Source organism: Pelobates fuscus, chromosome 7 (genome assembly GCF_036172605.1).
Source record: "Pelobates fuscus isolate aPelFus1 chromosome 7, aPelFus1.pri, whole genome shotgun sequence".
Taxonomy (NCBI): Eukaryota; Metazoa; Chordata; class Amphibia; order Anura; family Pelobatidae; genus Pelobates; species Pelobates fuscus.
Genome location: NC_086323.1, coordinates 124047833 through 124063182, shown reverse-complemented (window position 1 = coordinate 124063182; position 15350 = coordinate 124047833). Strand labels below are relative to the sequence as shown.

Sequence of the window (15350 nt, the reverse complement as noted above, 5' to 3'; positions counted from 1 at the left end):
GAGGACACAACTCACCCCTCTCTGGTCCAACCCCCTCCCACCAGAACAGGCAGATAAAAAAAAAAAATCAATAAAATGTGGTGGAAAGTCCAACCATACTTGAAATGGATTATATAGCCCCCACAAAATCCTGATCATAACATCATGGAGTCTACATGGGATTACCAAACCACTTTATCTTAAAGGGACACTATAGTCACCAGAACAACAGCTACAGCTTATTGAATTTGTTCTGGTGAGTAGAATAATTACCTTCAGGCGTTTTGCTGTAAACACTGTCTTTTCAGAGATGGCTGCCTTAAATGCATCCAAACATTCAGTGTCTCCTCCCTCTGCATGCAGACACTGAACTTTCCTCAGAGATTCATTGATTCAATTCCTCTCTATGAGGAGATGCTGATTGGCCAGGGCTGTGTTTGAATCATGCTGGCTCTGCCCCTGATCTGCCTCCTTGTCCATCTCAGCCAATCCTATAGGGAAGCATTGTGATTGGATCAGGCTACCACTTCTGCTGATCTTAGCAGACTGCTTGTTTTTTTGTTTTTTTTAGCCAAACACGTAAGTTAGGCACACAAGTAAGTTTTAATTTTTTTTAGGGAGGCAAAGGGGGCCAAGAGGCTGGTTTTAACACTATAGGGTCAGGAATACAGGTTTGTGTTCCTGACACTATAGTGCTCCTTTAATGAAGCGATCTGGGTGCAATGTAAAACATTAAAGAAACTGCAGTGTTTGCATTAGAAGGTTAAGATTGTTTCTACTGGTGGTCTCCCAGACAGCCACTACAGGCGCTTCCTAGAGTTACATGGAGATTAAATTTATGCAAGAGGATGTCCAGCGACCTGAAAATCCCTATAATAATGGAGTCAATGTTTTGCTATGGGGAAGGATTTGCCACGCACTTTGGCTGCCCCATTGCTGCTCCAGGGCTGAGGGATTTTGTGTCAGGACGAACCAGTGGCACAACACGCAGAAGTAAAACACGTAACAAAGACAAACCGTAACAACGTATTACCGGGCCTATTAACGTAATAGAATAAACAGTCACAAGCCTAGGTCAGGAATACAGAAAGGAACAAATACGATAAGAACAAAGCCAAAGGGTCAGGGATACCAGAAATACGGGAAGTCAAGCCAAGCCCAATAACCAATAAACCGTATAAACCGTATCAGGAACACGGGATGGAAAGCACGACAGGGCACCAACTCATTGCAGGTTTGTGTTTAAACAACCCAGTAAACCCTGGTAATAGCCGATTTAGGTCCCATGATGTCGCACGCGTATGTCACTAGTGACGTCATTGTGGGCAGCGTTATTATATAGCGCCACCTTGCAGCGGCCAGCGTTCTTCCCGTGCTGGACCCGGCCGCTGTGTTGAGAACTGCACTGAGCGAGAGGCTCTGGATGTAAAGGGAGTAACCGCACCGATGAGATGCGTTCTTATCGTTGTGCCGATCGTGTGAACGCACCGATCTGAGGCAGAGGGACACTATATAGTGTTAGGAATACAGTTTAGTGTTCCTATAAAACCAAAAAGGATAACTGCAGTTAGTTCAAGATATTTAGAACAACCTCTGCTATGTTCCTTACAAAACTGTGTAACATGATCTTGAACTGATGCTTGTTTAAAAGCAAAAAAAAGGTATTCATACCAAATATTTATTGGATTTAGATTTTTTTTTCCTGTTTCTTTGATTTTTGAAAGCATTTTTCAACCACATCGGATTAAAAAAAAAAAAAAACACCTCTTATGCACAATACTGTAAATCTTTATTTAAAAAAAAACCACAAAAAAAAACTAATTTTTTTCCACTAATATTATGTCTTATAAATTATTATTAACAGTTGTACCTCAGACACACATATAATGAAAAGTCAAAATGGTATCAAAAGGTCATGGGCTGAAACCAGTAGGAGGCTGGAATTTAAAGGCATCATAGAGGCAGTAATTATCTCAGTAAACCAATAAAGTAGACTTGCTAAGGTTCACAAGTTTGAGACTGGAATGTGTCCATGATATAAATAAGATACATGGATGATATGTCCATTCATCAAGTGAGTCCGATTGCTCATACACTAAATGCTGTTAGACTCTTGTACGAGAGGTCAGCCCTGGTGTCATTAGGGAGTGCGGATGTCACCAGGTGACAGACAGGGCCGGCAGTCTTGTAAGGCAGCAGAGGTGACCTCCACAGTGCTCGTGCAGAGGGTGAGGTGTCCCTTCATAGGACAGTGATGAAAATCAAAAGATCTTCCTCACGGGCTCAGTGCACCCACTGTACAGGTGTCCAGAGACCTTCTAGTTTGCATCCTTGCTGGGTACAGATCTTGATTATACCTACTGTAAGCTAGGTCACCATCCCTACTGGAGCATCGCAGTGGTAATCTGCGTAATGACTGGGTGGAATCAGGTAGGTTGTTTGTGAATATAGGGGACGGATAGGTGAAAGGGAGGTTGGGTGCCAGTGAACAGAGTGGAGGTATTTTTCAAAATGAATGGTTGCAAATGGCTGGTGGTGAGGTGTGCAAGCGAGTTGGGGGGGCGACAGGGTGTGTGTTCAGGTTGTAATGACAAGGAGATGAGCAGGGTATTTAGTGACAGGCTGGTATAGCAAGTAATGGGAAGATTACTGAAGGGACAATTTAAAAACACAGGAGTGCATTTGTGTGAAGGATTATTGTGCATGGTTTCCAAGAAACATAGTGGATCTGGCAACCATAGTCAGGTGGTCAATGGACATTAGTCAAATTCAGTACTATACACTGCAGTGTTCATTTTGGTGGCAAATTTCAATTTAGTTTTAGTCAGTCTTTTGAAAAAAAAGAAATATATATTTTTTTTTTTAGTCATCTGAAATTTTTAAATTTAGTTTTAGTCGACTAAATGTACTGGAGATTTTAGTTGACAAGACTAAAATCTAATGGGTGCCCCTCTAGGTGTCTCTCGTTCAAGCCCTGGTCTGTGTCTTTTGCCCCTTCCACAGCCCCTTTGTGCAGAATTAATTTTGGTGGCAAATTTCAAATTTAGTTTTAGTCAGTCTTTTGACAAAAAAAAAAAAAAAAAAAAAAAGGAAAATTAAATTTTAGTTTAAATCAACTAAATCTAAAAAAAATTATAGTGCACTAAAATTATTAGTTGACAAAATGAACACTGATACACTGCATTACTCAGAAAATTAGCACAATTTCACATATCACCAGCAATGCACATTTTGTGGTTACAATATATCCAATTCCTGAACTCACTGACAGAGTTCTCAGCCTATTTTAGACTTCCCGAAACTGAAAATTCCAGTCAGGGACAGCAAAGCTGCCAAAACCTCACAATACCTTATGTCCAGTTATCAGATTATAAATAGCACAACCACATGTGGCATAAAACCAAATGTCAATTACAGCAATAGTACAGATGGGTTAAAAGACACATAGCCCCTCCCTCTCTTCCCAAACCAGGAATTGAGGATAATGACAAGTATATTTAATTTTTATTCGTCCAAAACATCGTTTGGAAGAAAATCAAATTTTAAGACTTTTTGCCAATCCAGCTAATTTGGCCTGAAATCTTAAGTTTCTACCCATTCCTTGTTTATGGAGTAAACCCTTAACCCCTTAGTGACCAGACAGTTTTTCAATTTCCTTACCGTTAAGGACCAGGGCTCTTTTTACATTTCTGCGGTGTTTGTGTTTAGTTGTAATTTTCCTCTTACTCATTTACTGTACCTACATATATTATATAGGGTTTTCGCCATTAAATGGTCTTTCTAAAGATACCATTATTTATCATAATTCACTAAAAATTATGAAAAAAAAAACAATAAATAAATAAAATAAACCAAACACAAACACACACTTTTCTAACTTAGACCCCCAAAATCTATTATGCATCTACAACCGCCAAAAACCACCCGTGCTAAATAGTTCCTAAATTTTGTCCTTAGTTTATAAATACCCAATGTTAACATGTTTTTTTTTTTAAAGTTATAGGGCTATAAGTACAAGTAGCACTTTGTGATTCCCAAAACACTTTCCCCCCCCCTCAAAATGAACGGTGATATCTGTCAGGAATCCCTGAATAACCCTTCACATGTATATATATATTTTTTTAAAAGAAGACAACCTAAGGTATTAAACTTGGGGTATTTTGACTCTTTTCATGCAACTATTTTACCACAAATTTATGCCCCCCCCCCCCAAAAAAAACTAAATAAATAAAAAAAAAATATAATTTGGTTTGACACACACATAGCAATTTAACCCCTTAACGCCGTTGCGGCGTTCTATGGCATCCCCATTATAATGGGCTTTAAAGCCGTTGTGGCGGCATAGAACGCTGTAACAGCTTTCACCCCCAGGAGCCTGCAACTACTCACCTCCGCCGCGATCCTCTTCTGGAGGGCTGCCTGACAGGCCATGTAGCCCTCCTGTGGCATGAGGCCCCCAGGAGCCATGTGATCGCTCTAAAAGAGCAATCACATGGCCCCCTATAGCTGGCTGTGGATCTGCCAGCAGGGGGACTGTCTGAAATGTCAGACAGTCCCCCTGCTGGTGGGAAGTGCAATATATATATATATATATATATATATACACACACACACACACACACACACACACCCAGGTCCCATACATTTTATATATATATATATATATATATATATATGTGTAACGTCATATAGTGTATTTTAATGTTAATATAAGTACATATATTAGTATTAAAATACACTTAGAATGACGTTACACACACTAATATATAAAATATATATATATATATATATATATACACACACACACACACACACACACACTAAGTAAAATATTTTAAAAACTAGAAAAGCTACAATTTCTGGGGAAATTGTGTGAAGTGTTCTTGCCTCCAACAGTAGTCTACAATTGGAGTGGGCGGAGTAACTATTTATTTATATAGCACATTTGCAACGTTGTTGCCCAAAATGCTTCACAGTTACATTAGAACATACAGTTATAAAAACATTAGCAGGTGCAAAAGGCCCTGTCTATGACATCACTTGCTGCTGCAGCCTGAGTATTTTTGCGGTTGCCATCTTCAAATGGTCGTATTTTAAAAACTATAAATCCTACAGTGAAGAGCTTTATATTGTGAGAATCACAAGACCAAGACTTACATTTTGATGCATAGTAGGTCTCTGAAATATTAACAATGAAGGCACAGTCGCAGTTTAGAAATTGCCCTTCAAATGTGAGCTTTGCAGAGTGGAGTTTCAATGAATGTCAATGGACTGCGTGAGTTGCAAACAAATGGTCATATTGTGAAAACTATAAGGACTATGGCTTAGCTGTGGACATTTTTAGTGGCAGCAGGGATAGCTGAACGTTTTGATATAAGATTTGTGTAGGTGGGCCTAAAAATGAGGGAGTGGTGGCAGTTTAGAAATCATGTCCTGATTTTTCAGCTTTTGCCAGCTCCCACTCTAGCTTTGCCATTCATTCCTAGGGGACAAATTTTGCCACAAGAACGACGATATTCCGAGAACCATTCGCCAAAACGTTCCACAAAGTAATAGCAATCCGAACAATCTGCACGTTTTGGTATATTTTTGTCTATGTAGTGTAAAAACTGTGGGAGGAGTTAGGGTGGCAAATTTGGCTATAATAATATATATGTGAGATAACATTAAGTGGTCTTGCTATGCAAGAACACTTAAAGAAATTATATATAGATATGTAGTTTCATTCTAACTATTTTGTTATTAATATATTGGTAACAAAATACACTTAGATTGACATTCATTATATAAAATACAAATAAATATATATTTACATAAATAACTACATAAGTGTACACATAGGTATTAGATATATATATATATATATATTTTTTTTTTTAATTAAAATTCTACATTATTTTAACATAATTATGTGATTTAATTAGTTAAAATTTGATTGACATGCCTGACAACCCAGGCAATAAGTGCAGATAATTTGAATTGCAAGCACTATATTTAACCATGTAACTTTCCAAGACACCATAAAACCTGTACATGGGGGAGGGGGGGGTACTTTTTTTACTCGGGAGACTTCGCTGAACACAAATATTAGGGTTTCAAAATGGTAACTTGTATTACAACAATGATATTTTTAGTAAAAGTGAAGTTTTTTGCATTTTGCACACATGAACGGCACTTTTACTGACGATATCATTGTTGTTATACAAGTTACCATTTTGAAACACTAATATTCATGTTCATCAAAGTCTCCCCACTATGTACAGGTTTTATGGTGTTTTGGAAAGTTAGAGAGTCAAATATAAGGCTTACATTTAATTTTTTTCACATTGAAATTTGCCGGATTTTTTACGTTGCCTTTTGAGATCGTATGGTAGCCCAGGAATAAGAATTACCCCCATGATGGCATACCATTTGCAAAAGTAGACAACCCAAGGTATTGCAAACGGGGTAGGTCCAGTCATTTTTAGTAGCCACTTAGTCACAAACACTGGCCAAATATTTGTTTTTTGCTTTTTTCACACAAAAACAAATATGAAGAGCAGCGCAACAGAGTGGTCGCACCTGAACACCGCTCCAGCGACTTACCGCACTAAAAGGCGAATAACGGCGGCATCGTATCGCCAAAATAGAAACCGGGGACAGCTCCGTCTGCAGAACGTTACACTGCAGCGGCCGATGCCTTTTTTCAGCACACCGGGCAAAAAAATCCGCAGTCGCGGCCCAAAGGCCTACCGCGTGAGAGACCAGGCCCTCGCGTACCAAAGGGGGTACCCAACGTGGAGTGACTTCGACCTGTCCACGCTCCTACCGACTACACCGACAGAGGGAGACATGGGGAGGAAATCCCAAAAGCAGCCGGTAACTGACAACAAGACACAGAGAGACATCGGCCTCATGCTACAGCCCCCAACGCTGGCCCCAACCCAGCGGGAAATCTCCTGCTCGAGAGACTCCTCACCCTCATGGTCGGGAGGGGGAGCTTCCCCTCGGAACCCAGCACCAGCCTCAGGGAGTGCCTCACAAACACTTGAAGCAACTCCTGCAACCAAACAGGAGATAAAGGACATGCTTACCAGCCTCCAGCATAACCTCCGGAGAATGTGGGAAGCTGATTTGGCGGTGCTCACCACGGAGGTACAGGCCGTCACTGCACGCACCCAAGCCACAGAGGGGGAGGTGATTGACCTTAAGCAGGGGCTGAAGGAGCTGGGCGACCGGGTACAACAAATACAGGCCTCACAGTACGAAACAAACAGGCAAGTGAATATCTTGGACGATAGGGGGCGGAGGAAGAATATAAAGATCAGGGGGGTCCTGGAAACAATCCCTCTCGACGAGCTGCCACACTTTATCCGGAGGCTGGTGGCCTCCCTACTCCCAGCAAAGCAGGCCAAATACTTTACCTTCGATGGTGTATATAGGATCACCAAATCCCCCCAGGCACCAGCGACAGCACCCCGGGACGTCATCCTGCGATGCCAATCAATCACGGACAAGATGGGACTCCTACAAGCACTGAAGGGACAGTCTCCCTACGAATTTGAACAATGCCAACTCTCCCTCTTCCAGGATTTAAGCAGATCCACCTTGTTGTGGAGGAAATCCATGCAACCTCTAACGAAAATCCTGCAAGCCGAGAAGCAGCCCTACAGATGGGCGACACCACGATCAATCTGGGTCACAAAAGCTGACAAATCGTACAAGGCCACAGACCCGACCGAAATCCCGGCCCTGCTGACGGCACTGGGTATCCCACAGCAACGCACAGCTTCCCATGGGCACACACCCGCAAGAGCGGCCACGGCCAAACCCACGCTTGAGCCGGGAAGGGATAAGAGACTTACCTGAACTTCTTCAGTCAAGGAGACTTTCAAATTATAATTTGTGTTTATGTTTTAATTCTGTTTTAAAGTCCGTATATATCTTACCAATACCACTCTCTCTGATAGGCCTAAGCCACAAGGTGGCAACACCACGCTACGTCTATACAACCACCCCCCCCCCCCCCCCCCTGAGTGCTCCAGGGTAAAGGAGCACAGTACAGCATGGAGCGCCACATATCACCCCAGGAACCTGACATAGGGCCAAAACACACGACTACCTTAGACAGGTCCCGAAGACCACAGTCACCAAAGCTCCGACATACGACGCCATCCCGTATAGAAGCTGAACTTTTAGCCAGGCAGTGAGGCAACCCAACATACCCCACCTAATGGGGGATGTGAGAGACTCTACCGCCACAGAACACTGAGTATACACTAGACCGCTATGGTAGGACAACACGCTCTCACCACTACAATTTACTAAGCAAATAGGGGGGCGACCGAACACAACAACTAGCTAAATAGAGCCCTGCTACACCAACACCAGGTGGGAGGACAATTACCATATAGGCCCCAAGCACACAAACCAACACACCCCTTACAACATTGACAATGCCATCTCTAGCCTGGCACCTTTACAGTCATAGAGGAGACAACTCGTTTTAACGCTCTAGCCCACTATAAAAAACAAAACAAATTTGTGCATAGTTACGTTCACAGTATCTAACGATTTGTACCACAATGTGATATTTTACTGCAAAGTATTGTTATGTTTATGACACGATGTGTTTATATGCCTGTCTATGCCCGCTGTTGTGGCGAGCTAGGCATCCCTGTTCTCTCTAAGCACAAATAAAATAAAGATTGACAAAAAAAAAAAAAACAAATATGAACGCTAACTTTGGCCAGTGTTTGTGACTAAGTAGCTACTATAAAAGACTGGACATACCCCACTTACAATACCTTGGGTTGTCTACTTTTGCAAATGGTATGCCATCATGGGGGTAAATCTCATTACTGGGCTACCAAACGGTCTCAAAGGTAACATTACTAATCTGGCAAATTTCAATGTGAAAAAACTGAAAAATGGAATATGCTATATTTGACCCTTTAACTTTCCAAAACACCATAAAAACTGTTAATGGGAGCTACTGTTGTACTTGTGGGACTTTGCTGAATCCAAATATGTGCTTTTTTGCAGTAAAAGCTAACAGTATTATGACATTTACAGCTAAAATGTGAGGCAGAACTAAAAAATTTTACAAATATTTAAATCTCAGTTTTTTTGGATTTTATTCATAATAAAGTACGTTTCATATATAAATATTTGATATTAAATGAAAGCCCCGTTTCTCCTGAACAAAATGATATATAATAAGTGTGGGTGCATATAATATGAAAGAGGTGAATTACGGTTGAACAGACATATAGCGCAAATTCCAGTTTTTGTTTTGATCAGAATGTTTACTATTGACTCCGTCCTGAAGGGGTTAAGAATACATGTACTGAGAACTTTAAGGGTAACTGCCAAAGAACACCCCAATATGTTTTCGGCAACATCTCCGGCACTGGTGGATCCAGGGGGGGGCGCAACGGAGCAATTGTCCCCCCCCCCCCCTGAGAATCTCCCTCTCCCGGGAGAGGACGAACCCGGGGGAGCTCAGTCTGCAGCTCCTCCAGGTCCTTCTCTCGCAAGCACGGAGCATTGCCATGGCAACGCTCCGGATCTCGCAAGAGTGAACTCTAGCCCTGGAGACCGGGGCTAGAGTTCACTCTCACCACATGGACCATCAGGGATTCCCCACCGGACCACCAGGGATTGAGAAATGTCCCCCCTCCTCCTTAAACAAAGGTAAGAAGGGAGGGGGGACATTATGTATATTGTAAATGAAAATTAAAAATCATTTTATCAAATAATAATAATAAACAAAACATTAAAAAAGCCCCCCTTCCTTATCACACACATACCCTACACACACACACTGCCCCCCACATAGCCCCATACACACACACACACACACACTGCCCACCATACACATACACTACTGCTCCCACACACACATACACTTCCCCCATACACACACACACATTGCCCACAAAACACACACACTGGCCCCCCCCACACACATACACTGCCCCATACACACAAACATTGCCCCCACTCACACTGCCCCCTTAACACACACTGCAACTTTCACACACACCCACACAGTCCTTCTTACACAAACACACACACACACACACACACACACACAGCACCCCTGCTCCTATGCCCTACTACAGCCCCATTTCCAAGCAGACCTCAGGTAAGTTGTCAAACTGTTCTTTTAAACGATTTGACTACTAACTCTGGGAGGGTGTCCCGGCACTACTGGCACCATAACCCCTACACTGAGCTGTAGTGGGTATTGTGTCTGGATTATTTCTCTAAATAATCTGCAAGTGCCCCTCCCGAGGTCAAGCTCTGGATCCGCCACTGATCTCCGGAGTACAGTGATACCACACATGTACAGGAGTGTCGGGTTCTCTGGGGGCTGAAAGACATTTTTGGAGGGTGCCCATTCCTGTTTTCTAACTTGGAATTTTCTCAGCTGGTCATCATGCACCTTATGTCCTATTTGGGACATTTCTTAAGCTGGCCAATGTAATTTATCCCCATCAAACCATATATTTTTGAAAAGTAGATACCCTAGGGCAGTGATGGCGAACCTGTGGCACGCCGGGCCCTCTCTGTGGGCACGCGGCCATAGGTTTGCCATCACTGCGTAGTACCTCCCCCCTACCCACAGCACCCCTACCCAACACCCCTACACACACACACAGCACCCCTAACACCCCCCCTACACACACACACAGCACCCCTAACACCCCCCCTACACACACACACACACACAGCACCCCTAACACCCCCTACACACACACACACACACACACACACACAGCACCCCTAACACCCCCCCTACACACACCACCCCTAACACCCCCCTACACACACACACACAGCACCCCTAACACCCCCCTACACACACAGCACCCCTAACACCCCCCTACACACACACACACAGCACCCCTCCCCCCCACACACACAGCACCCCTCCCCCCACACACACACAGCACCCCTCCCCCCACACACACAGCACCCCTCCCCCCACACACACAGCACCCCTTCCCCCCCCACACACACAGCACCCCTTCCCCCCCCACACACACACACACAGCACCCCTTCCCCCCCACACACACACACAGCACCCCTTCCCCCCCCACACACACACACACAGCACCCCTTCCCCCCCCCCACACACACACACACAGCACCCCTTCCCCCCCCACACACACCACCCCTTCCCCCCCCACACACAGCACCCCTTCCCCCCCACACACACCACCCCTTCCCCCCCCACACACAGCACCCCTTCCCCCCCACACACACACAGCACCCCTTCCCCCCCCACACACACACACAGCACCCCTTCCCCCCCCCCCACACACACACACACAGCACCCCTCCCCCCCACACAGCACCCCTTCCCCCCCACACAGCACCCCTCCCCCCCACACAGCACCCCTTCCCCCCACACAGCACCCCTTCCCCCCACACACACACAGCACCCCTTCCCCCCACACACACACAGCACCCCTCCCCCCCACACAGCACCCCTTTCCCCCCCCACAGCACCCCTTCCCCCCCCCCCACACAGCACCCCTTCCCCCCCCCCACACACAGCACCCCTTCCCCCCCACACACAGCACCCCTTCCCCCCCCCACACACAGCACCCCTTCCCCCCCCCACACACAGCACCCCTTCCCCCCCACACACACAGCACCCCTCCCCCCCCACACACACAGCACCCCTCCCCCCCCCCACACACAGCACCCCTTCCCCCCCACACACACAGCACCCCTCCCCCCCACACACACAGCACCCCTCCCCCCCACACACACAGCACCCCTCCCCCCCACACACACAGACCCCTCCCCCCCACACACACCACCCCCCCCCCCCCACACACACACCACCCCTCCCCCCCACCCCTCCCCCCCCACACACACACACACCCCCCCCCCCCACCCCTCCCCCCCCACACACACCACCCCTCCCCCCACACACACCACCCCTCCCCCCCACCCCTCCCCCCCCACACACACACCACCCCTCCCCCCCCCCACACACACCACCCCTCCCCCCCACCCCTCCCCCCCCCACACACACACCACCCCTCCCCCCCCCCCACACACCCCACCCCTCCCCCCCACCCCCTCCCCCCCCCACACACACCACCCCTCCCCCCCCACACACACCACCCCTCCCCCCCACCCCCCCTCCCCCCCACACACACCACCCACCCTCCCCCCCACACACACCACCCCTCCCCCCCCCACACCACCCCTCCCCCCCCACCACACACACACCCACACCACCCCTCCCCCCCCCCACACAACCCCCCCCCCCCACACACCCCCACCCCTCCCCCCCCACCACACACACACACCCCTCCCCCCCCCACACACACCACCCCCTCCCCCCCCCCCACACAACCACCCCTCCCCCCACACACACACCACCCCTCCCCCCCACACACACACCACCCCTCCCCCCCCCCACACACACCACCCCTCCCCCCCCACCCCTCCCCCCCCACACACACACCACCCCTCCCCCCCCACCCCTCCCCCCCCACACACCACACCCCCCCCCCACACACACACACCACCCCTCCCCCCCCACACACACCACCCCTCCCCCCCCCCACACACACCACCCCTCCCCCCCCACACACACCACCCCTCCCCCCCCCACACACACCACCCCTCCCCCCCCCACACACACCACCCCTCCCCCCCCACACACCACCACCCCTCCCCCCCACACACACACACACCACCCCTCCCCCCCCACACACACACCACCCCTCCCCCCCACACACACACACCACCCCCTCCCCCCCCACACACACACCACCCCTCCCCCCCACACACACCACCCCTCCCCCCCCACACACACCACCCCTCCCCCCCCACACACACCACCCCTCCCCCCCCACACACACCACCCCTCCCCCCCCACACACACCACCCCTCCCCCCCCACACACACCACCCCTCCCCCCCCACACACCACCCCTCCCCCCCCACACACACCACCCCTCCCCCCCACACACCACCCCTCCCCCCCCCCACACACACCACCCCTCCCCCCCACACACACACCACCCCTCCCCCCCACACACACACACCACCCCTCCCCCCCACACACACCACCCCTCCCCCCACACACACCACCCCTCCCCCCCACACACACCACCCCTCCCCCCCACACACACCACCCCTCCCCCCCACACACACCACCCCTCCCCCCCCACACACACCACCCCTCCCCCCCCACACACACCACCCCTCCCCCCCCACACACACCACCCCTCCCCCCCCCCCACACACACCACCCCTCCCCCCCCACCCCTCCCCCCCCACACACCACCCCTCCCCCCCCCACACACAGCACCCCTCCCCCCCACACACACACACCACCCCTCCCCCCCCCACCCCTCCCCCCCCACACACAGCACCCCTCCCCCCCACACACAGCACCCCTCCCCCCCCACACACAGCACCCCTCCCCCCCCACACACACAGCACCCCTTCCCCCCCACACAGCACCCCTTCCCCCCCACACACACACACAGCACCCCTCCCCCCCCCCCCCCCCCCCCACACACACACACACACACACCACCCCTTCCCCCCCCCACACACACAGCACCCCTTCCCCCCCCACACACACACACACAGCACCCCTTCCCCCCCCCACACACACACAGCACCCCTTCCCCCCCCCACACACACACAGCACCCCTTCCCCCCCCCACACACACAGCACCCCTTCCCCCCCCCCCCCACACACACAGCACCCCTTCCCCCCCCCCACACACACAGCACCCCTTCCCCCCCCACACACACACACACAGCACCCCTTCCCCCCCCACACACACACACAGCACCCCTCCCCCCCCCCCCCCCCCCCACACAGCACCCCTTCCCCCCCCCCCCCCACACACACACACACACAGCACCCCTTCCCCCCCACACACACATACACTGTACCACTCAATGCAGTATATGTGTGTGTGTGTGTTCAGCAGTCTTTATTTACTCAGCAGTCTGTCTGTGCGTACTCAGCAGTCTGTCTGTGCGTACTCAGCAGTCTGTCTGTGCGTACTCAGCAGTCTGTCTGTGCGTACTCAGCAGTCTGTCTGTGCGTACTCAGCAGTCTGTCTGTGCGTACTCAGCAGTCTGTCTGTGCGTACTCAGCAGTCTGTCTGTGCGTACTCAGCAGTCTGTCTGTGCGTACTCAGCAGTCTGTCTGTGCGTACTCAGCAGTCTGTGCGTGCGTACTCAGCAGTCTGTGCGTGCGTACTCAGCAGTCTGTGCGTGCGTACTCAGCAGTCTGTGCGTGCGTACTCAGCAGTCTGTGCGTGCGTACTCAGCAGTCTGCGTGCGTACTCAGCAGTCTGTCTGTGTGTCGGTGTGTGAATGTGTTCAGCAGTCTGTGTGTATGTATTGCATTTGTTGGAGATACTAATAAATATAAGCTTAATTTATATCATTATTTAAAATTTGTATAATTTAACTCTGTTGTGAGAGAAAGTTGTTAACTGTACGAGTAGTTTTTTCTAAACGCAAACCTCAGTATTCAGGTTTAATTGCCATGTTGGCACTTTGAGGGGAAAAAAGTTGGCATGTATTGCAGTTTGGGCACTCGGGCTCAAAAAGGTTCCCTAGGGTATTTCAAATGGTGGTATTTTAACATTTTCCATGCACTAATTCTACCACCAGTTTGTGTCAAACTTTTGGGTTGTCGTTTTGTGTTATTTTTCCCTCAAATTGTATATCCCAATTTATTTTCTTGCCATGAACGTGCATAGATTTGAAAAGTTGACACCCCAAGGTATTGTATATGGAGTGTTTTGATGCAGCCTTTTAACAAAAAAAAAAAAAAAAAAAAAAAAAAAAAAAGGGGAAGGATTGGAGAAAATGGTGGACCAGTGGGTATTATCGCTTGAAGCCGTCCCCAATGCAGAGTCCAGGCCAATCAGGACAGTAAAAGACTGTGTACTGTCTCTGTCCCCTCTTGAAACAGACTCTGCATCTTTTTTTGAAGATTCTGCTTTGCTGAGATTTTAAAAATAAAGTGGGTAGCTCCAACTCTGCTTTCTCCCATCACCGCCCAGGTACATCTTAATACAAAATGATCTGGAGCTCAAACAAAAAAAAAAAAAAAAAAAAAAAAAAAAAAGTCTTTCATTCTGGGGTCTGTTATTTTGAACAAAAAAGCTTTTTGTTTTTGATTTTACTTCGGCCTTCACCGAGTGCCTCAAGTCATTCAGCACACAGGCAGAGCATCGGAAGCCTTCCCCATGCTCTGCTACACTGCCGGGCAACCCGGAAGTGGTTCAGCATTTAGAAGAGGTATTGCAGGTTATCGAGGCATCGCTGCTATACCCTTAGAGCAGCTGTAAGCGATTACAATTGCTTCCAGCGCTTAAATTTGA

The 15350-nt window shown here is 48.6% G+C and overlaps 2 protein-coding genes across 3 annotated transcripts in view; both read right to left on the bottom strand.

Moving 5' to 3' along the window:
• Positions 1–15350, bottom strand: part of AMIGO3 (adhesion molecule with Ig like domain 3) — a 455802-nt gene that overhangs the window by 327276 nt on the left and 113176 nt on the right. The window lies entirely within an intron of this gene.
• The window catches only part of MST1 (macrophage stimulating 1), a 68105-nt gene that overhangs the window by 45604 nt on the left and 7151 nt on the right, over positions 1–15350 (bottom strand). The gene's annotated exons all lie outside the window — the stretch shown is intronic.